Source organism: Eulemur rufifrons, chromosome 16, assembly GCF_041146395.1.
Source record: "Eulemur rufifrons isolate Redbay chromosome 16, OSU_ERuf_1, whole genome shotgun sequence".
In the NCBI taxonomy this organism is placed as follows: Eukaryota; Metazoa; Chordata; class Mammalia; order Primates; family Lemuridae; genus Eulemur; species Eulemur rufifrons.
Window position 1 is genome coordinate 83,686,022 of NC_090998.1, and position 27,694 is coordinate 83,713,715.

General features: G+C 49.8%; 2 protein-coding genes across 3 annotated transcripts in view; one reads left to right on the forward strand and one right to left on the reverse strand.

Moving 5' to 3' along the window:
- The window catches only part of SYN3 (synapsin III), a 377,990-nt gene that overhangs the window by 217,190 nt on the left and 133,106 nt on the right, over window positions 1-27,694 (reverse strand). The gene's annotated exons all lie outside the window — the stretch shown is intronic.
- TIMP3 (TIMP metallopeptidase inhibitor 3) overlaps window positions 1-27,694 on the forward strand; it is a 52,823-nt gene that overhangs the window by 802 nt on the left and 24,327 nt on the right. The window lies entirely within an intron of this gene.

Below are 27,694 nucleotides of genomic sequence, written 5' to 3' on the forward strand. Positions count from 1 at the left end.
GACTAGTTAAAAACAAAAAGTTGCCAGCCATGTGCACGGAAAGTTGCCGGAGAAACTTAAGAGTATTCTGTTTGCATCGTCTCCTGCACCCCCGAAGTTCATTCTGTTCATTGAGACCCGGCCCAGCCCCCAGCTTCCCAGGCAAGTGCTAATGGAGCTCCGTGGACTGCCAAGTTGGGGTGGATTTAAGGGGAAAAAGGAGGAGAACACTGTGGGCTTGACCCTCCCGCTGGAGGAACTGTATTTGAGAGTGTTGATAGCAAGCAGGAGGTGGCGTGTGTGAGGGATCACTTATCACATAGCTGTGAAAACTCACAGTGAGGCTATTTTTTTTTCCTTGAATGTGTGTGGGGAGGGGGAGAATAGGCAGTGGGAAATAGATTTGTCACCAAAAGAACAAAGATGCCAAGGGTCACGTCACCGTCACGGTGACAATATTAGAGAGAGAGACCCATAAGAAGTGGAACCAGTTTGTATGGCGAGCCCTGAGAGTGTCCTGGGAGACTTGCTTGGGAGTGTTCGGGACACTTGTGTTTGGATGGCCAGAGGTGGAGTGGCAGCTGGAAAACATCTGTCCCCTCCTCTCCAGCTCATAAAGCGTGTGAGTCCAGCGGCCCTTCTGAGTATGTGTGTGCCGGGTGGTGGGGCGAGACAGCCTCGCCGCCCTCCGCCCGTGTGGATTCAGCGGTGAAGAATGGAGCGTGTGTGTTTTAAGTGCAGTCATAAAGGGGAAGGAAATTTTCCACTGGGTCTTGGGTGAGGGACTCCACAAGCCTGTTGTGGTGAGGAGGGTGAGGAGGGAGGGGAGGCAGCTGAGGTGGGGAGGGGCGCTGCTGGTGGGCCAGGCCAAGCCTAGGAGAAGTCAGAGAGGTGGCTGTGGTGACCAGAAGGTCAGTCCGGTTGGCTGCTGAGGGTGTTTGTGTGACCTGGGGTCACCCTTGTTAGAGGTTTCCTGGGGCCCGCATGCTGCACCCTTCCCTCTCCCTGGGGAACCTCGCTGGCCCCTGGGTTTGTGGATTGCTTAGAGGGATCTTTTTGGGCTGCCTGAGGCCTGGGAAGGGTTTTCTCCCTCCTCCCCTGACCGCCTCCACCCAAATTCCACTTGGCCTTTCCCTCCTCTCCCCGGTTGGTGACATTCCCACCTGATTAGTGTGGGGAGTTGCTGCTTCTGCTGCTGGGTTCTGGTGTTGCTCGGGGAGGAGCGCACACATGGGCCGGGAGGCCAGCAGGTGCACTCGGGGTGTGTGGACTTGCAGCCCAAGTCCTCTTCTGCTTGAGAATGGGTTGGCTGTGTTCACTTGGGGTTTTGGTGTGCGGGGGTGGGGGGGACCTCAGCCCTCCCCCTTGCCCTGTGCTGTGGGGTTTCTGCCCTGGAAATGCACCAGGGAAAAGTGGGAACAGGAGTGAGCAGATCCCGCTTGCAGTGGGAGCTCTCCTTGACTCTGTTTACTGCCTGGGTCTCCTGCTGTGGGTCTGTGCTGATGTAGAAAGTTTCTTGTCATTTCTTTGCTCGATTCAAGAAATAGCTTCCCCCACCCCCAATCCAATAAATGACCCAAAGAAAAGCAAAGTTACCAGGAAGTACCCGAAGAGCAGGACATTGTGGTAGCAAAAATAAAAAAATGAAAAATCTTCAATGCTCTGGCACAGATCCAAAATTGTTCTGCCTCGGTTTGGTGCACTGCACTAGTAGCAGAGATGAGCTAATGCTTTTAAAATGGGAGGTGTGGGTGTGGGCCGCTTGCATGCTGACCTCCCGCCGCCTTGCAGAGCACCCTGCGTGTGTCCAGTAGGTGGCTCCCAGTTTGCCTTGCCCAGAGCCTCTGGTTTCCAGGCTGGGTTGCAGCTCTGCCCCTTCTCTCCCTAAAAAAAAAATGTGTACGATCTCCCCAATCTCCTTGAGCCCCACAGCCCCACTGGTCGAGCCCACAAAAGGTGCTCGAGCCAGCCCACCAATGTCCTCTTCCAGAATCTTCCTGCTTGTTTTCTCTTTGTGGCTGGGTGCCATGTTGCCCGGCGAAGGGCACAGCGTGCCTGGCGTGGCCCTCTCCAAGGGCTCCCCCAGGGCCTTCCCTCTCCTCACTCCTCATCCACAGGTGTCTCTTTTTGCCTTTCTTCCCCAAAGCCCCAGGGCCTGGCACAGAGATCCGGGTGAGGAGGAGTTAAAAGGTGTTTCTATGGCAACTCTGGGCCCTGCACCCTATGGAAGTGTTTAGGAGAAGAATAAACTACACGCTGGCTTATAAGACACACTGTGGGGGGAAGAAAGGGACTTGGCAGCAGGCAGGCTGTCTGTGGCCCCCTCCCCACCAGTCTCTGCCCCTGAAACTCCTGACAAAACCTTGACTCTGGAGGAGGAAGGGCAGGAGTGGGGGTGGGTGCTGGGGATGAAGGCGGCCTTGGCCGGGCACATCCTGCTCTGCTCTGGCAGCTCCGTGCAGTTCAGGAAGGGCTAGGCACTGCCAAGTGCTTTCTGAAAATTGGTGTGTGCGTGTGTGTGTGTGTGTGTGTGTGTGTGTGGTTTCTGCAAAGGTGGGGGGGGCGGGGGGAGGAGAGAGAGAGAATTTTGCAGCATTGCGGGCCCTTCTCTCCAGCCCCTGGCACGGAGGAGTGGGGCTGTGGGATGGAGTGTTTGGGGCCTGCCCCTGGCCTGTGGGGAATTTGAGAGTGAGGCTCCGCTTGGGGGCCGGCTGCCAGCCCTGGAGGATGGCCCCTGGCTATCTCCAAATTGTTTTGACAGGGGCCATTGCCAGCAGATTCTTTTAGTATCAGATCTGAGGTTCTCCTTTCAGCAAAGAAACCATTTTCAAAGAAACCAGATCCATTCCCTCTCTCTCTCACCACACAATTGCACCTCAACACTGGGCTTTGCAAATTTAAGGGAAATAAAAAGAATCAGGCTTCGGAGAGGAGCCAGCCACTTAGTGGGGCAAGCCTGGGGGACTCAGCTATGGGCATCTTGGGGACTGTGGAAAGAAGCGAGCTGCCATTGGGCTGGAGGCGGGAGGGGCATCTCAGACCCCTACCGGTGTAAACACCTCACAGATGCCACCTCTTTCAACCCCCCACCCCTAACCAGCAACCTTAAAAGTAGGCATTACACCCATTTTTCAGATGGGAAACACTGAGGCCGAGAGAGGTTGCACTTGCCATGGCCACCCGGCTACTAAATGGTAAGGCTAAAATATATCCTTAGTTGTGCCATCCCTCAAAAACTTTCCAACTTTCATTGACCTGTAATATTCTAAGGCCGGTAATGTGGAGATGGAATAGATAGTAAACATTTGAAGAATGCTTTCCTTCTGGATTTGGGAAGTTTTCCTTGAAAATATATAGATGGCCAAAATGGCCAGAGCTTTTAATGAAACATCATCTTTAGGGAGGGAGAAGTTATTATTTTAGGCCATAATATAAGAAAAACAAAAGAAAATCTTTTTCGTTTGCAGACAGGGGCTGAAGTGCCAGGAAAGCTGTGGCCCTTGACTTGTTGCAGTGTTGGAGTCATTCAGTTGAAGACAGTTTTATATTTTTGCTTTCATACTAAGCTATGGACCTTTTATTACACCAAGTTGTTTGACTTTGGGGCTACTAGAACTGGAAAAGACCCTCAAAACCATCAAGCCACAGTACAAAAAAAAAAAAAAAAAAAAATGACTGCATTTGTCACACTGAGGCCCGGGAAGAAGTAAAGCTAACAGAGACAAGACATCTCAGGGCCTGAAACTCTTCCCCTCTAGGTAGGGATGAGCTGGGACTCCCTGGAGGAGGTGTCCAGTCTATGTAGATGTGCGTGGGGGGAGGAAAGCCAGGAAGGGAGTCAGGAGACTGGGTCCCGGCTGGAGAAGGTGCCCCTCTGACAGTTCTGTGTCCCTTTCACAGTCCCTGGATAGATAAGGCTAGAAAAGTGGCCACGGAAGTGGCTTGGGTGGAGGGATGTTTTGTTTGTTTTGCAGGAACAGCAGGAACCATTCAGCCCTACTGCTGAATGGCACATTCCAACAGGTTCATTAATTAAAAACAAAAACAACAACACAATTCTCCACTGCGCTTGGCTTTTACCGTTCCAGCCAGTATAGACAAGGAGGCCCCTTCTTCTAGCCTTTGTCATAGTCAACTCCTGGGTGGCCTCCAGAGGCAGAGTGGGGTGGTGGAAAGGCCGTGGGGAGGGCAGGTCTGGGCTCAACTCCTTCCTCTGGGGCTTGCTGGCTGTATGTGCTTAGCCACATTATTGGATGACTTTAAGCTTTAGTTTCCTTATTTATAAAAGGGGGAATAAATGTATACTTCGGCCCTTTATTATTTACACTTTTAAAGTTACAAGTATTATATGAATACATTCTATGTCCATGTATATATGTATCTGTGCATGTATCTATATCCATCCATCCACCCATCCATCCGAATCTCTATCTTTCTAAAATCAGAGAAGGGGAAAGTCCTTTTTGATGACTGCTTTGAATTCCAGTCCCTTCTCCAAATCCTTTCTTCCCTATGCATTTACAGACACAGGTACCCGTAGCAAATTTATAGGAGTTTTTTTTCCCTTAGAAACATGAATAGTAGAACACTATAAATAATGGAATACCACATATAGTATTCTGCCTTTTTAAATTCAACAATGTGGACCAGAGATCCTTCTCATTTCATACACACACACACATACACACACACGTATAGATCTACTTCATTCCTTTTATGTATAGTATTCCATAGGATTATAATTTGAAAAAGCTAATAATTCTAGAGTGATTACTATGTGCCATGCACTGTTCTAAGTCATTAACATGCATTAATTTATTTAATTATCTCAACAGTTTTATGAGGCAGGTGTGCTGTTGTCATCTCCATTTTACAGCTGAGGAAACTGAGGCTTAGAAAAATTAGGTAACTTGTTCAAGGTTATATATTAAATAGCTGGCAAGTAACAGAACCTGTATTTAAACCACTGCAGCCTGGCTCTAAAATATATTCAACTATATATATATGTTATATTGTACTGTATATTACATTATGCTATATTATATCATATATCATATTATATGTATTACTATAATACTAATATATCCTTACAGGTATATGATATTAATAATTTATTTAGGAAGTCCACTACTCATGGATATGTGAGTTTCTAACAACTTTTCATCCTCATCATGACTGCTATAACAAATAGTTATTGTATAGTCCTCTTGTTCATGTGGACCAATACTTGTCTATGGCAAATACACAACTGGAATTATTGGACACAGGTATGTGCGTTTTCCCTTTGCCCTCCAGAGTGGATGTATTAAGCATACTCTTTTCGGATGTGCAACATGAAGGGACAGAGGAACTATGACAGTCCCATGCTTGAGATACTTCCGGTTCTCTCACATGGGAAAACAATTCATCATTTTTGTTGACTTTCCGAGCTTCTTTTCTCTTTTTGCTTACCCCTTTGTCTCTTTGAAAGGGACCACTAAGACCAGGTTAGCGGGAACATTTTAATAGGGAGGGAGGGGCTGCAGTGCCAGGAAAGCTGAGGCCCTTGACTTGTTGCAGCGTTGGAGTCATTTAGTTGAAGATAGTTTTATTTTTTGCTTTCATACTAAGCAATGGACCTTTTATTACACCAAGTTGTTTGACTTTGGGGACTCACATGGACTCAGGTTCAAAGTATACATGGCTGTGTTAAACACACAAGCTTTTGCTTTCTGACTCAGAGCTGTCCCCTGGCCAGGCAGATGCTGGCAGTGAGGGGACTCATCCTTTTGTCCCCCTTCTTGTTGCATTTGGTTGGTGCTTGGATGGGAGCAGTGAGATGGCCATGAGAAGGGGGATGGGCTGCCCAGAGGGGACAGGGTAGACCCAGCCAAAAAGGACACTGGCTTAAGAGAGATTTCCTGTTCTGATTAAAACTTTTCAGTGGACTCTTGAGATAAAGTGTCATAAAATGACTTACAAGGGCCAGTGTGGACCCTGCCTACCTCCTCTTCCTCATCTCCTTGCTGGCCCTTCCTGTTCCAGCTGCTTGTTCCTGGTCTCTCTCTGGCTCCTGGCTCGTGAGGTGCCCCCGGTTCTGAACACCCTTCATTAACTTCTCATCCTCTAGTTCCCATTTGGTCCCATTTCCCTGCCCACTCCCTGGCATTGGTGCAGAAGAACAGTCACACACCTTGCCCAAATTTTAAACATGCTTAAAAACGCCAGCTCTAGCAAAAGCCAAATTCTCCAAAGTTGCATGGGAAATGCCCAGAGGAGGATGCTCCTGGGCTGGAGCGAGACCTTAGGGCCGTGTGCCACCCAGAGGGATGCATGCAGCCCCTCTGAATGGGGAGGCACCTGTTACACTGTCTGCATTACTCAGTAAGTCTAGTCCTAGTCCTGTCTTGTGGTGGACGTAATAGTCCAGCACCCTCCCAAAGAAAAAAAGTGGAGATTTCCAAATGCCACCCCACCAGGAGACTGCCAGAAATAATACTATAATTACCTTTCATCGCCGTGCACTTACTGTGTGCCAGGCACTGTACCACATTCCCTGCTTGCATGTCAGTCAGTCTGTGAGGCGGGGCTTACCCATCCCAGCTGCTTGGTGAGCTGTCTGAGGCTAGGTCGCCGCTAGAGACCACGGCGCTCGGAACCTATACTTGCTTAGCCTGTCTCCCAAACCTGTGTTCCCCATCAGTCTCTCCTATAGACCAAGCGCTGGAACTCTTTGAACTTGGAAAGAGTCTACCCCTTTTGCAACTTCCCTGCATGGGTCTTTGACCCCTCACTCTTGGGGCTTCCTGCTGTGCTTATATCTGATTTTCTTCCTAGCCGACCACTCCAGCCCCTGCCTTCCCGCTGCCTCCAATGTGATGACCATAGGGTCAGCTCTGGGATCCTTATAAAGCCAAGCCTCACAGCCTCTTTCTGAATTCTAACCTGATGCTCTTCTCACTGGATCGGTGGTTCCCAGCCTTGTCAACACCAAGGAATATTTTTCATTCAGTTTCCTTTCAATAAATTCCATGTTTAGAAAAACTGTCCATCATAATTTCATGTGCTGAGTGTTGATTATTTTTCCATTAAAAAACAAAATACAACTATAACTGCTGCTGCTAGCCAATCATTATTCTGACATTTTCGGCTAATACACAAATTAATTGCAGCCCAAAGCAAGGAAGCTTGGTGTTTCTGTAAGCTGGGAAGCTTTCTCCTGGCCTACTGGGTGATTGCGTTGTCTGATTTGGGCCGGCTGACTGACGTGCCGCAGGTAGCCGTGGACTTCTCCACACATCACTGTCCTGCACCCCTTTGGAGAGTGGTTCTTCAGTTTCACGCCAGTTCAGCATCTCTCCTCCCTGTGGGCAGGTCCCACACATGCACCGCCATTGTCACTTCTCCACGTGCTGCCCACGGGCGGAGGCACAGGTAGCAGGTAGCTGACGTACCTGGTTGAGGTGCATGCCCTTAAAGAGACGGTGACGGTGATTCATGTATTTGTTTTCCTGTGTTCATTTCTGGCAGACAGGCACAAAGTATTGATCCCAGCGAAAGAGACTCACGCACTAAGCCCTGTTTGCCAGGAGGCCACCAGGTGTCTTTCCCAGCTGTAGTGGAGCTAAGAGGACTTTTTTGCTGGGTTGCTAAACTATCAGTGTCTGGAGCAGCAGAGGGAGCCTGGAGAACCTTTTCTAACCCATCTAGAAGCCATCTGTGTGGCTGGGGTGGCTTCGCTGTCACAGAAGGGACCGTCCCACTGCCCAGCACCCAGGTCTGATTTATGTTCACGTAAACCTGATCACCGAATGGAGGCATTCACGGCTTGGAGACTGGAGACGTTAAGTATTCGCAGGCCTGCCTGCGGCCACCTGGCTTTTTGTGGGGGTGGGGAAGGGAAGGAAAGCTGTAGGATCTGGCCTCAGGGAGCCCAAGGTAAAGTTCAGCTGGTGGAAACACAGAGCCCTGGGACGATGGGAGGGTGGGGGGTGGAGAGGGGGAGTCCTGAGAAGACCAAGCCACCGAGAGCCGTTCCGGAACCAGAGACCTTACATATTACATGGCAATTATCCCCTCCCCCTCTGCCCAACTGTGATCCCTCCTGGAACGAGGGCGCCAGGCATCGGGTAGCCCAGCTGCCTGCAGAGAAGGGCTGTTCCCTTCAGAGATCTCAGGGCTCCTGCAACCCCCAGATTAGGGTGTGGGGTCAGACTTCATGAAGACTTGGTTTCATGACTTGAGGTGTTTGGCTGGAGTGTTTGCATTTCATCCGTTGTTAGGAAGGGCTCCCTTTTGACCTGGACTTTGCCATCACAAATACACTCACAGCCTTTGAGATTTGGAAACACGGAAGTTCTTGTGAACTCTGCCGCCCACAAGCTTGGGCAAGTTCTTTGGCCTCAGTTTCCTCATCTGCAAAATGGGGGGATAGTATGGGCCACATGGGGTTTGGTGATAAAGTGAAATAATTCACAGAAATGTTTAACACAGAATCTGCCACATAGTAACAGCTCAAAAAGCTTTAGCTTTTAGGAGTAGGGTTGTCAGATTTTATGGCAGAGCCGATACTCTCACTTTATTTTTGGTGAGGAAAACAGGGCTCTGAGGAGAGATGTGACGTTTTCTAGGGTCACATACAGAGAGCTGAGTTGCAAAATCATGGTTGTTTGATCCCGTCATCCCCAATCCAGTGCTTTCCACCTTGTCACGCTGCCTCCCTCAGGACAGAGAAAGAAACAACAAAGGCCTCTACTTTGTTTTCACGACTCTTCACATTTTAGAGCCTCACATCCCCTGGATCTCACTGGACGACCACGACATGCCAACGAGGAGAGCAGGATGGTGGGGCTGGTCAACGTTCCCATGTAATGGACGTCAGTACTGAGACTAGGTGTGGTTCAGTAGCTTAGCCATTCGGCCAGTACATGGAATTGGGGTTGGAACCCATGTCTTCTGAGGCCAAGCCCAACACTTGCCAAGGGTCTGGCCCAGGCTTCCCTCTTTAGACTGCTCCTATGTGTTTGCTTCTGATAGAAAGAGGTAGGAGATGCTGGGGTAGCCAAGGGAAGGCCCTGGAAATGGATCAGTGATATGGAATTCAGCTGACAAGTCAGTACTCCTGCCCCCATCCACTGCCAGGGCTAGGGGGTGCGGTGCGGTGTAGGGGAGGAACACTGGCTGGAGTCAGAAGACCCAAAGTCTAGTCCTAGGTCATCGCTTGACTCTGGGATCACCCTGGTGATGTCAGCCTCCCTGGGTTTTGGCCTCTTACCTGGAAAACAGCAGGATTGGCTCTGCATGGTGTGTATACACTATTTTCACACACATTTCACTGAATGCTTGCTATGTGTCAACTGTTCCTGGCCGTAAGTTCCCTTGGACAGGCTCTCTACTCTAGCTGAATAATTGAGCACCTAAATCCATCAACAGCACCCTTTAGGAGGTAACTTCATTAGCAATACGGTCAATTAAGAGAAGAGCCAGGATCTCTGTGGTCGTAAATGTGGACGAGGGCTCTGAGTGAACAAAACCTCTAATGAGCTGAGATACTTTATCAGATGACATCGTTGACCACCAAACTTCCTGTTGGAGCAGAGCTGATTTGCCAAACAGATAGCAACCTTGCAGACTCAGTTGATGGCTAGAACTAAGAATCAAGGTCATTCAGGGTCTGTCATCGATTGCTGGAGGGCTTTGTAAAAACTGAACCCCATTAGCACCATGACAGAAGCTGATGGACAGGACATGGCACTGAGACTCAATACACATCAACACAAGGCCTCCCTTATCCACAGTCTGCCTGAGCAGCCCCGGAAGATTTGGCAAATGGCTCAGCTCACACATTTTCTGTAGCTGAGAAGACTCCTCTTGTGGAAGACAGGCTTGGATAAAGACATGTATGATCTGATGGAACCCTTGTTTACGTGAACAGCCATGGGAAGGACTGAGAGATTCGAGAGAATCCCAACATCCCAGCTTGCTCTCCGGAGTGCAGTTCTGAGCAAATGGGTACAGTGAGAAAAGCTGATACCTGAGGTGGGCAGGTAGGTGTGGGTTCCAGTTCCTTCTCTGACCAATGCTCTTTTGGCCTGGGTTTCCTCACTTGTCATCTAGGCTACATCACACACCCAGTGCCTACCAGGACCAGTCACAGAAACTGGGCATTTGAATATTAAACATAGTGGAATATTACTTCTACAAAATATATATGTGGTCCCCCGGTCTCTTGTTTTCCCACTTTGGAGGAATAAATCGGTACTAAAATTTATGTCATTATTGTAAGAGAAACAACAAAGCAGTGGGCAAATGTGATGATAATTAACACCTCCTCTTTGGCTTTGGAGTTGGGGAGGCAATAGAGAGTGGTGGCGACTGTGGTGAACTGGAGAGTCCATGTCCCTTCTGAAGAGGACGGCTGCTGTCCAGCCACAGTCTCTCAGAACGTGGGTCCAGTATTGCAAGATTTCCAGTGTCTTAGGATAAGCCAGAAATCCAAAATTTTAACATGAAATATTCTAAAAAGAAACACACACAGATGTATAGACCAAACAAAACACGTCCCTGGCCAGATTCAGCCCAGTGGGTCACCAGTTTTGTGACCTTGAGTCTAGATGATCTCTTGAATTTCCCTTAGGTTCTTGGATCTCTGAGTGAATAAGATCAACAGCTTTTTCAGGCAATGTCCCCAGAGACATTGCTCACATGCTTGTTACTGCACTTTCCACACTTCCTGAGGCAGGGACGGCGAGAGCACAGGTTCTGGAGTTAGTCTGCCTGATTCCAGCCTCGGCTCCATTCACTGCTAGCTGCATGGTCCTGGGCAAGTCAACCCGCCTCGGTCTCATCTGTCCTGTCTGTAAAGTGGAGTATGCCATGGTACTTTTAACCTCCTAGGGTTGTGGGAGAATTCGCTGAGATAATGGAAATAAAAGGCTTGGCCCATTGCCTGGCATGTAGGAAGGGCTTGATAGGTGTTAGCCACCATGTTATTCCTCCTTGGTATCATTGCCTCGCCTAGATGGAAGCCAAGTCTTACCAGCTCACTGCCTGATGTTGGTGGGTATGCAGTGAAAGTATCATGAATGAATGAGGACATTTGAGAAATATAGCATTCCAGCCTTTCCAGGCAATAGTATACTTAGCTGTGAGTGCCTGTGTGTGTGTGTAAGAGAGACAGATGTTGGGCACTGACCAGCTCAATGAGAAAAAGCCTTTCCAAACTGCTAAGCTAACATTAAACAGTGGCGATTACCTTGGAAAATAAAATAAAAGCCATTTCCCATCCTTTTCTAACAGAGAAGACAAGAGATGGCTTGAAAAACCAGCGTGGGGATTTAGAAGCTCAGGTGCTGAGGAGTGCGCTAGCATCACGGGGTGCTTTGGCAGCTTGACGGATTTTATTTATTCAGGGCTCCTTTAAGCCAGAGGCGATTCCTGGAGGCTCCTAAAATTTAATGCCCCACCTGGATAGTTAACATCTGTGTTTTATTTTGTTTTAAAAGTTAACCCCAAATAGTTAGAATTCCTTCTGGTATCCCTCGGAGGAGAATTTGTTACCGGGCAGCTCACAAGCAGAGGGACAGAAAGGGAAAAGGAAACTGGATTGGCCCCATCCAGGAGAAATAATATTGCAAGCCACAAATGTGAGCCATGTATGCAGTTTTAAATGTTCTCATCACATTAAAAAAAGGGGACAAAGTGAAATTAATTTTAATACTATACTTAACCGAACATGTCCAAAGTATGGTCATTTCAACGTGTAATCAATTTAAAAATTATTAGTGAGATTTTACATTTTTTTAAATTAAGTTTTTGATATTCAATATGTATTTTATAGTCATAGCATATCTCAGTTTGGACTAGATGCATTCCAGGGGCTCGACAGCGCCCTGTGTTTGGTGGCCACCGTATTAATAGGACAGGGCAGGTTAAGATGCTATTTGCGAAGGCACGGCATCTACTTATCTCGTGAGCTGTGCATGGGAGTAAGGGGCAGCTGGAGGAGCATTCGGGCCGACCAAGGCTTGGAGCCACTGACTCAGCTGTGGTGCAAGTCATTTCTGGGTCCCATGGGTCCCTAGGCAGGGAATCCATGTGCTGTGACACTGGAGAAGCCATCCAACCCAGTTCCCTCACTGGACAAATGGGGAAACTGAAGTTCAGAGAAGTGGAGCAGTTTGGTTTAAGAGAGATGGAACTAGAATAAAAATAATAATTTGATAATATTTAATGTTTATGTAGTTGTTTTTATATGCCAAGACCTTTTAATGCATTATCTGCATAAACTCTCCTAACCACCCATTGAGGTGGGCACTCTTATTTCTATTTTGCAGATGAACAAATTGAGATGGAATTAAATATTAAAGCTGCTAGTATTTGACAGCTGTTCTAAGCACTTCATGTGCATATATAAATTATTATTTATTGTAAACCTATATGTTAGGGATTATTACTGTTATCCTCATCATCTTCATTGTCCCACTTTGCAGATGAAAAATACTGAGTATGAGAGAGGCTAAGCAACTTGCCTAATATGTAGCTAGGACATGGGGAGGTCAGGATTTGAGCCAGGGCTCCTGCCTCCCTCCCCGAGTCTGAGCACTACCACAGTGACCCTGCTGCATGATGGCAGAGTTGGTATTGGAGCTGCTATGTCTGTTCCGGGGTCCCTGGTCTTCACTGTCCCACTGTACTGACTGGATCACACTGCTCTGGATCCCCAGCACTTTCTGCCTCTCTGTGCTGCCAGTAAGGAGCAGAACAGGGAGGCCCTGGGCTCCAGGACTGATTCGAGGGTCCAGGAAAAGCGGGCACATCTCCTCTGGCTTGGCCGATTCCCATGCTGCCTCAGCCCATGAAGGCCAAATTCCTGGCCAAGTTAAGCAGGGTGGGAAGAACACTTGTCCATTCTGCCTTCCCAGTTGGGCGAGGTCAGCGTACCAGGTTGGAAAGTGGTATGTGTCTAATTGCAGGGGCGGAGGGGCTGAGAGGATTAACACTCTTTAAATAGACACCAGAAAACTAAGAATAGCCTTGCTGCCTGGAAATCGATGGGTATTCCTGGCCACGGGCTGTCACACTTAGTAGGTGCTCAATAAATGTGGACGGAATGCAGAAATAAACAAGTGCTGAAAATGGGTCATTGGGGGAGCACTTGGCCAGTAAAACTCTGTCCTCTGTATAAATAAATAACTTTAGACCGAGTTTATTTGAGTCTCCCTGCAGGCTGGAGGCCTCTCTTACCTTTACGTGTCTACTTTTGTTGTCTTGCGACCAACTTTTTTTATTTTTGGCCTGGAGAATGGCAAGCAGAGTGGCAGGGAAAGACTAGTTCAGTTTGCTTTTCCCTTATTTCTGGCTTGTCGTCTGCTATTCTGCCGGGTTAGAAAGATGGAGGTTGCTTCCTTTTTGCCCTCTCCTCAAGACTTCTGTGTTCCCTAGAGTGCTTAGTAGATCCTGGCCCCTTGGAGCCTCGAGATGGAGCCTCCCCATGTGCCACCAGACCTGGATCATGCTCTGATGCCAAGCTCCTGGGTCCTTACTGAAGGCTCCTTCTTTGTCTCGCCCAGGAAGAGTTGAGGGTGCCTTCCAGGCAGAAGTGCAGCAGCACTCGTGCTGTGAGGATGGGGACAGGCGATGTTTTCTTCTACTGTTGGAAGGCCTAAATCAGGGTTTCCCAAAGTCTGATCCTCCCAAGCCGAATCTTAAGACATGTTCTCTGGGAAAGCTGTCTATTCTGTCCCCCTCTCAGAGATGCACATGACCATCGGCATGGTTAAAGCTCTGAGAAGTCCTGCGGCATGGTGACCTGTTTAGCTCTGTTCAATCCAGCGTTCCCTAAACATATCTAACCAAGGAACACATTTTCCCCAAGAAGCACCTGTAAACCTAGTTGGTGAGACACTGCCCAGATGAGGATTCTGAAAACCCCTTTTGCCCACTTTTCTGCCTTGTGATTGCTGAGCAAGGAAGGAGAAAGTAGGAAATACGGTCTGCATTGCACAGGGAAGTTGCTCTTCTGGGGTTGGCAAACACACATGGCTGTAGCGAGTGGGGACTTTGCAGGGACCAGAAGAAAAGGCGGGGGAGGGAAGATTGACCTTCAAGGTCTAACATTTGCCAGACTGAAAGATCCTTCCTGTGCTCGTGACTTGTTTTATAATCTTACTTGGCTCAGTTCTGGGCACACATCAGATTTTTAAATCCTAGTATCTTGTTTATACCATTAGGGGCCTGATGGAAGGCAAATGTGGTTGGTGTGAAGGTGAGATGTTTCTGATGGAAGGTCCAGGGCAGAAGCCCCGTGGGGAGAAGGTAGTGAGCAGCAGGGGACATACTGGTGTGTCCTCACCCTGGTCCCCTGGTCACCCGAGCTGGGGCTTTCTTCTCTCTGATCTATACTTGCTCCGCCATCCTCATCATTTTACTGATGGGAATCTGTAAAATGGGAATCTTATAAAGCTACATGGACAAATGTCACAGAGATTCTCCTAAAGCCCATCTGTAGTCATCACACCACTTGTCTTAGAGCCTCACTGAGCTGGTGTTTGTGTTAAAACTAAACAACAAACACCAAGAAAAGTTAACCTAATTTGATCCTAACTTGTCTGAAAGTGAATGGCACTGCCAGTTCAGTGGTTGCTTGGAATGTTCTGGTGATGAAATTGTTTGATGGATATGTTGCCCCAGGCCACCCAGGATCTGAGGGGGATTCCATCTTCCTGGGCTCCGGGCAAGGCAAGGACGGACACTTCCAGCCTATGTGGTACCTTGAGTGCACCCACATTGGTACTGGGAGAGTCTTGCTGCCCAGGGTGCTGGGGCCGCATGGTGGTGTAGTAAAAGGGGCCAGTGCCCCCAAAGGATGGGGCCCCAGGCTGGCTCTGCTCCCTCTGCCTTGTGTTTCCAGGCAAGTCACCTTCCCTCTGAGGGCTCTCCGTGCAGTCAAGGAGAAGTCTTGCGTTCCTAAGCACTCACCATTCAGACTCTGGCGTGCAGGGTATTTAACGGAGGAGGGAAGGACACAGAGAAGTTTGGGGGCTGGTGGAGGTGGAAGGCTGCCCCCACCCCTTGCCTGCCCTCCCAGGGCTGGGCCTCCTGCCTCATTCCCCCCCCACCCCGCCGCCAGCTCCTGCACCATTAACTTCAGTTGGAAAAGCTGACGTCACTGCAGTTCAGGATGAAACTGCTTCCACCTGGGCCTGGAGGCGTGGAAGTGGCTGGCAAGAGAGCAGCAGGTGGGGCCCGGGGGCCAGGAGGAACCCATCCTGGGGAAGAATTCCCTGTCACGGGGCTCTGACGTGGGCCAGGCAGGCGGTGGGGTCACTCGGCCCCGCAGCTCCTCCTCACCCCCTCCTGCATAATTTCCTATTTCCTGCCTCCTCCTCCTCTGACACGGTTATAAATAACCTCCAAGGCCGGCCCTGGGCGTATGTGCAGGTGGGCCAGAGGAAAGTGCAGGGGATGGAGCTGGATTGCGCCCCTTGGCCAGGGGGTCACAGGGTTTCATGTTGCTCAGGGGAATTTTGTTTTCTTGTTTTTTCCACTAGGGAGTGAGGTCGTGAAAGAGGAAATAATCTATGTTGGCATGAGGAGGCTTGGCCTCCCTCGGGCGGGTGCTGGGTTACACCTGCAAGGAGCTGCCTCCCTGCTGCAGATCCCCGGGACCAAAGGGCTGGAAAGAGGCTTAGGGAGAAGGCATCTCAGGACACACAGAGGATAGGGTGCCAAGCCCCAGCCTGGCCCCATGTGGGAGGCCAAGCATGCAGAAGGCTGTACCTCATTTTCTACCTTTTTCCTCCACCGCCAGCCATGTCATTTCTTGAGACCACCAGGTGAGGGCCCTGACTGCCCTCACCTCCCCATCTGGTTGTCTCCCACCCCGCTGGGTCCATGGTTTCCAAGGACTACGTCCAATGACTTTGTAAAGGTCCCATTAATACTAATGCTATGGACCTATCCATCCATTCCTTAAACCAAGATTTATTGAGCACCTACTATGTTCCAGGCACTGGGAAAAGTGCTGAGGTCACAAAGATGAACTAGCTATGCCCCACCCTCAAGGGGCTCAGCCTGTCCCCCTCTTGGCTGAGGCTCTGCCCTTCCTCCTCTGTGCTTCCAGCTTAGACAACTGAGTACCTGAAGGGAACACACTCAAGGGCCCCTGTTTCCTGCCATATCTTTGGCAAAAAGTTCAGAAAACAAAGAAAGGGAATTCTGAAGCAGCCAGTGTATTAAATTCCTTGCACTCCTTGCCTGACTTCCTCTTCTGTGCATGGGCCCCGGGGACATTCTTGTAACCATGACTGCTCTCTGTCATATCTATCCTACTACTTGGCTTCCTAGAAAACCCATCAGCTTGTTTCTTTCCTTTGTTTTTTTTCCTAGAGCTCAAGAGAATCAGGGTCTTGAAGGGATTTTTTGATGTGGAGTGTGGTGCAGGCTGCCAACACCTAGCGGGTGCCTTTTTCTGATTCATATAAAGGTGCAGTATAGGTGTCACTCCTGGCTCAGTGAGAGCCACGAGGTGGCTCTCTCACCCCTCAGGCCATCTGGGAGGTTGGCTCTTGTGTCCAAGGCCATCCTTGTGCCATCTGGGCCTGGTGAACTTGAGCCTGGAATCAGGGACCACAAGGCACTCTGCTGGTTGGCTTTTTTTTTTAAACCTCATTTACTTTTAGGATGCAGGCAGTCTTTAGGGTCAGGCTGGGATTTTTCCTGATCCCTAGTTGGAACACATTGCTTCTGCCACATGATTGCTTAGGGATGGGCAAGGACCGAGAGAGCACAAGTGCTGGCATTACCAGGACCTGATTACCTCCAGGTGTCAGGGAGCATCAGGGACCAAGGGCAGGCTTGGGGTTTGGAAAACGTTCTGGGCTGTAGGATCATAAAAGCTCACTTGCACCTGTTTGAAAGCCAAGTCTGTGGATGTTGGTTCTTAGAAGGAGGAAGAGATGAACTGCTTACTTATTAGACTAGAAGCACTGTATGAATGATGAAGAGGCTGAGCAGATTTTGCCAGATATTGCTAATTAATTCTCTCACTGCTTATTTTATAGATGATAAAAGTTAGGGAGAGACATGCTAATTGGCTTCAAGGTCTCTGAGCCAAGCACAACCGTCGGAGAGACCAGGTGGCTTCACGTTCTCTCAGTGCTCAGCCCTGCACGAGGGAGTTTCCTACTTCCAAGCGAGAAGAATCCCCCGGTGCAGCCTCCGAGGCTCTTCTGTGGGGCTGGTTTGGGAAGACAGTGACGGACACAGAGATGGGTTTGGAGTCAAACAGACTTGAGATTAAATCCCAATTCTGCCTCTTCCCAATGGAGGGAGTTGACTAAAATGTTGTAAATTCTGAGCCTTGGTTTTTCCAAATGCAAAATGGGAAAGATCTGGCCGGGCGCGGTGGCTCACGCCTGTAATCCTAGCACTCTGGGAGGCCGAGGTGGGCGGATCGTTTGAGCTCAGGAGTTCGAGACCAGCCTGAGCAAGAGCGAGACCCCACCTCTACTAAAAATAGAAAGAAATTATATGGACAGCTAAAAATATATATAGAAAAAATTAGCCGGGCATGGTGGCGCATGCCTGTAGTCCCAGCTACTCGGGAGGCTGAGACAGGAGGATTGCTTGAGCCCAGGAGTTTGAGGTTGCTGTGAGCTAGGCTGACGCCACGGCACTCACTCTAGCCTGGGCAACAGAGTGAGACTCTGTCTCAAAAAAAAAAAAAAAAAAGGGAAAGATCCCATGTAGGTGCTGGGCTGACATGAGATGCCAGCAGCTCTCAGTCAACACTGGCCTGAAGCTGCGTTGGAAAAGCATGTTCTTAATTCTCCAGTGAAGACCCGCCATGCTTTCTCTCCTGCTAACCACTAAGGTGTCATCAGTGCTGTGCTAATAAAAACAGGAGTAAAAAAAGATGAGTGTGGCCCTCCATGGAGGTAGAGTTTATGGAAATGGATTTACAATGGACAGACCAAGGAAAGGTGAATGGCAAATGGAGAGGGATGGAGTGGAGACTGGTCTGCTCTGGTCTTAAGGCTGATTCTGAAATCATAGAGTTAAGAAGATTTCAATGGAAGGGCAAGATAGATCAGATGGAAAGATGGAGGCCCAGGAAGTGAAGCCCTTTCCTGGGGTCACACAGCTGGTTGGGGTGTGGGGGGAGGCAGCGTCCACTGGCTGGATTCCTGGGTCAGATATCTGTCACTGCCCCATGTAGCTACTCTTGTCACCATATGCCCCAGTCGGTGGAGGGACCCTTCCTGAGAGACAAAGAGAGCTCGTGGAACCCCCGGCACTCTCTGCCTTCCGCTGCCTGCTCTGATCACTCTGTGAGAAGCTGGAGCCCCTCCCGTCTGTCTGTCCTGTCCCCAACTCGCAGCAACTGGCTTGTTCCACGGGCTGATCCCTTTGGGGATTTCCAGATGATGTCCCCTGGACTTGGCAGAGCCGTGCGGGGAATCCTGGTACTTGCATTTCCTATCCTTACGGGCGGGGTTCGGTCTCTCACCTTCACAGGCTGCTGAGAGGAAGGGTGACTGGTGTGACCTCACGGGAGGGCAGTCTGGCCCTGGGCAGCAAGAGCCTCAAAAATGTGCATACGCTTTAACTATTCTACCAATCTTACTTCTAGACATTTAGTCCAAAGACGTAACTGTGCAATGGGGTCCACTGCTGCACTGTTTCTAATTACCAAAAAAATTAATCTAAATGTCACAAATAGATTGCTTAAATTATGCTTGCTTAAATTCTGTGGACTGCCGAAGAGTCATAAATAGCTTGACGTGGTTGTATATCAATGTGGGAATAGTCCCATGATGCGCCTTTTTTTTTTTTTTTTTGAGACAGAGTCTCACTCTGTTGCTGGGCTAGGGTGCCGTGGCATCGGCCTAGCTCACAGCAACCTCAGACTCCTGGACTCAAGTGATCCTCCTGTCTCAGCCTCCCGAGCAGCTGGGACTACAGGTGTGCGCCAGCATGCCCGGCTAATTTTTTCTATTTTTAGAATATTTTGAGTTGTCCAGCTAATTTCCTTCTATTTTTAGTAGAGACAGGGTCTCGCTCTTGCTCAGGCTTGTCTCGAGCTCCTGAGCTCAAATGATCCACCCGCCTCGGCCTCCCAGAGTGCTGGCCATGATGCACTTTTGAGGAACAGAAGTTGGTTTATGAAAAAAAGAAAGAGAGAGAAACATGAACATGCATATAGATGCTCAGAGAAAAGGCTGGATGTCTACACACCAAAGTATCAACACTGGTTATCTCTGGAGTGTGGGATTTGGGGTGATTTTAATTTTGACCCATATTTTCTGGAAAATTAAATTTCACAATAGTGACACATGACTTTGACAATCAGATAAAAGAACAATGGTGGGAAAGCAAGGACTCAGGCGATCCCCTGCGTTGGGGTCTAGAACCCCGTGTGGGAAGCCGGCACAGCCTGTTCCTTTCCCGGCTTATGCCCTCTGGCTCCTGGGGGACTCTGAAGTCCTGTGGTCAGTTCCCTGGGAACCCCGATTGCGCTGTGGATCAAAAGCTGCAGTTCCTCGTCTCCGAGGTGCCCACAGTGGGTGGGGCCTGTCCCAGGGGATGCCGTAGGGGGTGTTTCTGTTGGGAGCTGTGGGTGGGCAGGTGTCCTCTGCTTGCTCCTAAATAGACAGGCCAATTTACACCTGGAGGATGGCCAAAGAGAGTCTCCTCTGAGAAACCAGGATGTAGTGGCCCTCCCTGTCCCAGCCCAGAAATAGCCAGGGTCCTGTGGGTTGGCATAGAGCCAGCAGGCAGCCTCCAGCAGGAATAGCACCTGGAGAGAAGAGGGACCATCACGGAGACAACCGTGGGGGTCCGTGCAGGCTGGGCTGGGCTCGGACAGGCAGCGTGGTGACCGGCTGGGGCAGGAAGAAGCTCGGTGGGCTCCCATGGGGCTAAGAAGAGGCCATGCAGGGGCCGGGAGGGAACTCTGGACTTGGGGTGAAAAGACCTAGGTGTGGTCATTATGGAGCCCCGGGCGTCCACTCAGTCTTAGGCAGGTCACTCTCCCCCAGAGCCCCGTCTCCACACCCGTAAAACAGGGCATCCCTACAGTGCCTCGCCACAAGGTGATCATAGGTGAAGGTCCTTTGACACCTAGAGATATAAAGGTAATGGCGTGACGTCTTGCAGACTCGGCACGTAGAAAGTGAGAAAGCCCTCACGTTCCTCTAAAACGCAGTGCCAGCTCTCCAGAATTCCACCCGAGCCACTTGTTCCTCTAGCACCCTGGCACATCACGGTTTCTCTGTTGAGTACCCTCATACTGAGCAGCTGAGATGTTTTGGGGGAGTGAGGGAGAGGGCACCACCTAACACAATCTCAGGCTCTACCTTTAAATCCCACAGTCCAACAGACCGGCACTCCCTGGGACAGCAGCAGATCCCTGTCTGGAGCTCACTCAGCAATCCAGGGTGGGAGGAAACGCCCTTCTAATATTGAGTATGTGTGTGTGTGTGTGTATGTATATACATATATATTTTTTATTTTTGTGTAATAAAAAATATTCTTATGCCAGACAGAATCACTGAATTCAGCTTGGCTAGAGGCCTGCGCGTATGGTGCAAATTCCCTGTGTACAAATACAAGGAAGTTACTTTGTTAGTCGAATGGGTTATTAGCACGGCCCCCTTCATGGGAAACAGTCGGATCCGTTTCCTCTGCTTTGGATGTCATTCTTCTGCTTCAGGACCAGTGTTTGAGGCAGATGCCTTTGATACTTAGTAAAGAGTCGCGATGGCAGTTTGCATTCACTCTTTGACCAGAAGGGATGCTCCCTACTTGTGCAGCATACTAAAACCTCCCGTGACAAGCCCAGGGCTTATATAAGAAAAGGAGCACAGAGAAGGCAGAAAGGGACCTTGTTTGGGGAGGTAGCCTCCACCCGTGACTTCATGACACAAACAACGAGGCTCCCCCTGTGCTGGGATGTTTACTCAGACCTTGGAACTTTGCAATAGCAGCCTGGGTCCAGCAAGGCAGAAAAGGGAGTCTCATCCCTTTTCTGCCAGATAGGATTTCTTTCAGGCTTGGTCACCAGCTGGCATCTGTGGGGTAAGGACAAGGACTGTGGGTGGGAGGACATAGGAGAGGTGGGGGTGAGCTTGTGGGACCTGAGAAACTGTGCCTAAAGCCTCCTTAGTTATTCCGAGTGCCTCGCTTAGGTGTCTGCAGAGTACCCCGCTGATGGCTGGCAGAGGGTCTGCTGACTTGGGCTCAGTTACTACTAAAATGACAGGTTTTAAAAGAGGACATCACTTCTAATTCCAGAGAAAGTAAGCAGGTAAGTACGCTAAGAGGTGTGTATGTGTATATACGCTTGTGTATATACATGTATAATAAACATTTATCTGTACGCATGTGTATGTATGCACAAACATAAACACACAAGGATGTTTATAAAAGCATCCAATTGTTCTATATCTATGCAGTGAAAACAATGCAGCTCTCTAAAGGGATGAGGCAGAGCTATATGAACTGACCTACAGGAATGAAAAAAACCAGATCACCAACAAATACATTCTATGCGATTCTCTTAGAGGGGGAAAAACGTATCCACAGGGTCATATGGTTTATATTATCATAGGAGAAAGTCTTGAAGGTAACATATAAATACAAAGCGTAGTTATAACTGGGTAGTGGGAGTTTAGGTTATTTAAACAATTATTTTACAGTTTTCTTTTTGTTTACCTCTTTTTCCCTCAGCTTTTTTTTTTCAGTGAAGTTGTATTTCTTACGTTAAAAAAGAAGGAGTAATACCAGAAAATAAAAAGCATGGAGAAAGCCCCAGAAAACTCACAGGGCGTGTAGGCACCAGGAGCTGCAGTAGAGAAACAGATAGCTCAATCTCAGTTTGTTAAATTTTGAGAAATTTCAGTATCCATATTTTACAGATGACAGGCAACTGAAGTCCTGAAAAGCTAACACTTTTTTCCTTTTTTTAAAACTGGATCTCCACTACGTGCCATCTGTTCATTATTCTCTTCTCTGCACTTCCTGGCATTTTAGGTAGTAGTACATTTTAGCTGGTATAGAATGTACCATGTGTCTTCAGATTCTACGGACATTTGCTGGGCACTGGGGAAGCCACTGTGAGTCCAAATCCTGCCCCCTAGAAGGTGTCCATGGTGAGCGGGTTTTTCTCTCTGCTGTTCCACTTGATCTCCATGACAGCCCTAAGGGCACCTGCCACTTGAGGGGAACCTAGAGGCAGAGACAGAATTTGAATCCTGGCCTCCAGCCCCCAAGCCAGTGCTTCCAGCCCCAGCAGAAGGCAGAGGGCTGAAACCCAAGATGCTTTAAACCCCTGCTGCTCTGAGCCCTGAGATGTGTTCTCTCGGGGTGCTGGGATTTTGCTGATCATTATCCTCACAAGGGGCCGTTTTGAAATTAAAAATCTCCAAGTGAACCAATCTCTGGCTCTTCTGCTTTTTCCTTCCCAGTCCTGAAAGTGAGGCCAGGAGACATGAGCTTTTGCCAGGAATTGAGCGAGTGACTTTGCGTGGAGTGTCAGCTTCTCCACATTGCTGGGTGTTAGCTTACCCCTGTCCGGCACCAGCAGCAAAAACAGAGCCAGGCGTGGCCTATAGCAAAGCTCCCAGTTTAAATATGTGAATTCATCTGGGCCCGGACAGCTGCATAGCTCAGGCAGGGCAGAATCCGCCACCCTACCCGTTTCCTTGAAATCTATACAGGAACACAGTTCCAAATAGCCGGTGCCAGGCCCTGCAAGCTCCTACTTGTAAAAATGGATTTTAAAACATGTGACGAGACGTGCCTCCTCCTGTGCCTTTGGGCTTTTCTAGGTGTCAGCATGAATCTCACTCATGTGAGCTTCACAGTGACCCTGGGAAGCGGGCAGCGAAGGGTGGTTATGACTGTTGTTAACGCCTGTGCTTTCTCTCCAGCCCCCTACAATACAGTCTCCAAAAAGCAGCCAGAGTGAACTTTTTAAAATGTCAGTCACATCTTGGCAGTGCTTTGCTCAAAGCCCTCCGGTGGCTTCTCAACTCCTTAACAAGCTCTAGAAAGTTCTATGGGACCTAGCCTCTGTGTCCCCTGGCCTTGCTATGGCCACACACTTCAAGCTGTTCCTTGGATGCTCCAGGCACCAAGTTTGTCCTTGTCTCGCAGCCTTTGAACTTGGCTGTCCTCTTGTCCTGGGACTTGTCCCCAGATATTTACTGGCTGGGTCCTTCTCATCAGGGATGTCCCCAATCAAATTTCCCCTTCCCAGAAGCCTTCCTTGCCTCCCCTCCCTGCCCTGCCCCCATTGCCTGTCCCTCCTAGCACTTGACATCATATTGGGTGTTTATTGTTTGGTTTGTTTCCTCCACCATTATGTAAGCACCAATAGAGCAGAGCCCTTGTTTGTCTTGTGCACTGCCTAGAAGATACTTGAAACTCTTAATATTTGTTAAATGCATGGAAGGATTCCCTTTCGATGGAGGAGGCTCTTGCCCCGGTTACCCCGCTAGCGAGTGGCCATCCTGGACTCAAACTTAGCTCCTGTGCTCCAGCCTTCGAGTGGGTGACAGTCAAGAAGGAAAGTCTGTATGGGGCCACTTAGGAGCAGACAGCCTCTCAGGACAACATTCTTGGATGTTGATGTGAAGCAGCAAATCTTTCAGAGATACGGGCCTCTGGGAGATTCTGCCATCTGTCGGCTGCTGTGTTGGAGCGAGCGTCAGGAGGAGGTCAAGGATCCGGCCCCTGCGGAGCGTCGTGCACCCAGGAAGGAAGGGCCAGAATTTATAGAAGCCTTTTCTACCCCTCCACATGAGTTTTCTAGACCACAGGCAGGGCATATTGACTCATAGACCTTAAGGGCCTCTATTTGGTCTCGTTGCTTCCCAGCTGGGGAAACTGGCCCAGGGATAGGAAGTGACATGCCCAAGGCTACCCCATGAGTTAGTGGTCCAGGCAGTTAGAACCGAGGCTTCCCGACCCAGCTGGGAGTTCTGGTCTACCCACTGGGGTGTTGCTGTGCTGGTCCTGGGAGACAGACAGAGCGCGCCACCTTCATGGGCGCTCCTGCTCTGGGTCTGCTCCCCAACACGCGGGATTCCACGCTGGGGCTGGCAGAGGGGAGGGGTGTAGGGGCTGAAGAGTCCACTGGCCACACTGCGGGAGACAGTCACATAAGGAAATTCACACCCTTCCTTCATCATCAGGGGTCCCCACAATGGGGAGGGGACAAAAACAAGGATCTCTGGGGAGAATTGGTTTTACCTCCCACTGCTCCAGGGATAGCCCCGAGGGCTGCAGGAGACCATCGGCTCGCTCCCTGTGGTGGGCTTGAGCCTGGCACAGGGACCAGCTGAAACTGGCACCATCTTTGCCCTCTGAGTGTACTGCTGAAGCAGAGGGGCAGGCCTGAACAGGGCGCCGCGAGAGGCAGCGGGCACTTCGGAGCAGCCCCTGCCCTCGCTGCCGACCACAACCCCAAGCCAGAGAGGCATGAGCTGCGTTGAACATTAAACCGAAACCCTCTTTGATCCGAGCGCTCCTTTCGTGATTGTGCCTGGTGGTTCAAAGAATCACCCCTTCCCCAGCTTACTGTTCCTGTGGGTGCCGAAAGAATGTCCGTAATTGTTAGCAAACAGTGGACAGAGCACGGAAACGTGCCCCCTCTGCCCAGCTGACTGTTGGTTGGCACCTCGTCACAACAGAGACGGCGGGCGGGGCCTTCGGCGTTTCATCTGCACCCACACGTCGGCTGGCTCGCCTCTTGGCCTGGGAACCGAGTGCAGCCAGATGCCCTCTGCAGCCCGTGCCCGCCACAGCAGGGCCGCCTGCCTTCTGCTTCGTGAAAAATGGCCCTGGTCTCCATCAGACCCTAATTAGACTGGGCCTGGCCTTCGCTCTGCTGCGGCCTCCCCACAGAGTGCCGACCACTGGCTGTTCCCTCCTCCGGCCAGGACAATGCCGGCCTGCCAACTCCATGTCCCTCAGTCCTCACTCTGCACCCCAGGGCTGGCTTCCCACACCCGCGGCTTCTCCAGAGGGAAGGTCTGGGGGGCTCAACCGCACACTCTGGCAAACCGTTTTTGGCCAGTCCAAACTAGTCCCCACCCCTGGGGGAATGGGACCAAGATGCAACCCTGCATTTCTAGCGATTCCCTCCCTGCCTCTTGCTGGGCCTCTCTGCACTGCTCTGGGGTGTTCCTTGCACTTGGACTGGGACCAGTCGGTGTCCCTCGCTCCAACCTGACCTGAAATTGAAATGCCCTGAACAAGAGCAAGTGGGGCGGCCGGCGTTTCAGGCGGGGGCAGGTTGGCAGCCCAGCTGTGAGCTCACAAGGCCCCATATGGGTCGAGCTAGTACTTTGCATTTTCTTTTCTCTCATCTTGGAACTGCTGCTGCTGCTGCTTCTTCTTCTTTTTTTTTTTTTTTTCCTACTGCCCTCTAGCCCCTTCACTGCCTTGGGAAAGGGGGCCTCTCACAAAATAATTGTCACCACCGCTGTTTACCGAGTGCTTCCTGTGCACCGGGCACTGTGCTAAGTCCCTTACAGGTGGTATCGCACCTGATCCTCATGACAACCTATGAACCATGTATGATCGCATTTCCATTTTCAAGTTAGGAGAGGTTAAATGCTTTACCCAAGAGGTTACAGCTGGTGGGAGTCGGAGCTGAGCTCCAAGCCCAGGTTCTTTGGTGCCCAAGTCCTCGCATACTTGGCATTGGACTGTGTGCCCCTCTTTCCCAGAAAGCATAGCTCTGCCAGACCCGGGAACAGAAGACCTCTGGGAAGCTGCCTTTGACCTTTCTTCCTGAGTCCCTGTGGCACAGACCGTGCACAGGCAGTGGGGAATAGATATGCAAGTTAAAGGAATTCTCGCTGGAAAACACCCGGGGCATCCGCAAGGCCTGGGCTGTGTGTTTGCCCTCCGAGGGCCTGGGATCCCGCTGCCGTTTCCTGTACCCTGGCCCGGAGCGCCAGCCGGTCACACGGCCTGCAGTGCATCCGCCTCACCCTCCTCTGCAGCCCCTGGCTTCTCCCGGTGGATTCTGCAAGGTGTTTCCTGCAGATCCTGCTGACGGCCTCGGCTGGCACGTAGCAAAATCAGCCTAGAACATCGTGATCTGCTGGCCTCAGCCTGGACAGGGTTTTGTTTTTTGTTTGGCTTTAAAAAAAATTTTTTTTTCACCAACCAGGGGCATGGGGGTGGAGGAGAAGGAGGGAAATGAAGGTAAAAATATTGACAGAGTGAAAAGTATTGAACATTCCCTCTGTTTCAGAAATAGAAGCCTCCGTGGCTGGATGCAGGCTGGCTAGGCTCGGGTTGGACTGAGGTTGAAGTTGAGATCAAGGTGGCAGTTTTTGGCCTTTGTGCCTCAGAGCATGTCCTTCAGGAGGGTGTGGGAGCCCGAGGCTGGGCAGAAGAGAGCTCCCTCCTATTGTAAGGACAGCTTTTTCTGAGACGCTCGAGGAACATTTGAAATAAGCCATCCAGGTGCTCTACCTTTCTCCAGAGGGAGGATGGGGGTGGATGGTGTCCCTGGAAGAAGTTCCTTAGAACACTGGAGTGGACAAATATCCTTGGAAGAGGCTACTTGTCTGTTAGAGCACTGCCTTAGCTACTTTGAAACCAGGTGATCCAGGGAAGGAGCTGGATTTTATCTTCAGGGCTATACATATGCCCACCTGGTATGTTGGGGGCGGGGAGTAGAGCCTAGTCTCCATGGAGATGGCATCCTAGAAGCATTTTTTATCACCTAGGATTAGCATATAATTAGAATATTAAAAGCAGAAGCCCTCATCTTCTCAGCATTCTTTAGATTTCTTCTGCAGGTAGATTTGGGAACAGGCAGACCAAGAGAGCTTACCAGGCATTGATGTTAGGATCTATCTGATCCCACCTGGCATTAATGTCCAATCCTTTAATCAGTGAAATTGTCCCAGTTTGCCTTCACTTTTACTAATAAACTCTTGGCTGGACTGCCAGCTTGGAAAATAAGACATGACTGCCCCCACCCCGCAAAGATGATGCCTAACAAAGAAACAGATCGGTGAGGGCCACTAAAATTGAGGCAAGGCGCTGCAGAGCGAGTCCTCCTCAGCAGCAGGCACCGCAGGCTCTGCCAGCACTGCCGTGGAGCAACGTCCCAGTAGCTACCAAATGGCCCCTCTCGGTTTGAATGGCGCAGTCAACGGACCAGGTGGGGCGATTAGGAGCCTGCTCAGTACTTGCTTCTGTCCCTAGTTTTGGCAACTGCAAGGCATCAAGGCAGGTCATAGGCTGAGAAAGCCCTTAAGACAAAGCTCGAAAAGGCACCTGAAGCATGCTAATTACCGGCTCACATTTGATCTACTTTTTAGAAATGTGATTCTAGACCTAGCAAAAAGGAGAGCACACCAGCTCGGACCATTATGATGAAGAGAAAATAGAACCCAGGGGAAATGCATGCATTAGAAATAAAAAGTGATGGCACCCTTAGCTCCAAAGGGTAACAGGAAAACTAGAATACGTCCAGTCCAACTCCTTCCAACTCCTTCATTCTGTAGAATAAAAAATGAGGGCTCCAAGAAGGAAGTGATTTGTCAAACTCATGTAGCAAAGGAATGGAAGAACCAGAAAGAGAATCTAGCTCCCCACTCCTGGCCCAGGGCTCTTCTTGCTACTCAAAACTTTCTATATAATAAGACATTTAAAAAAAAAAAAATCCTATACTCCCGCACTCAAATGAACGTAGTTATTTAGT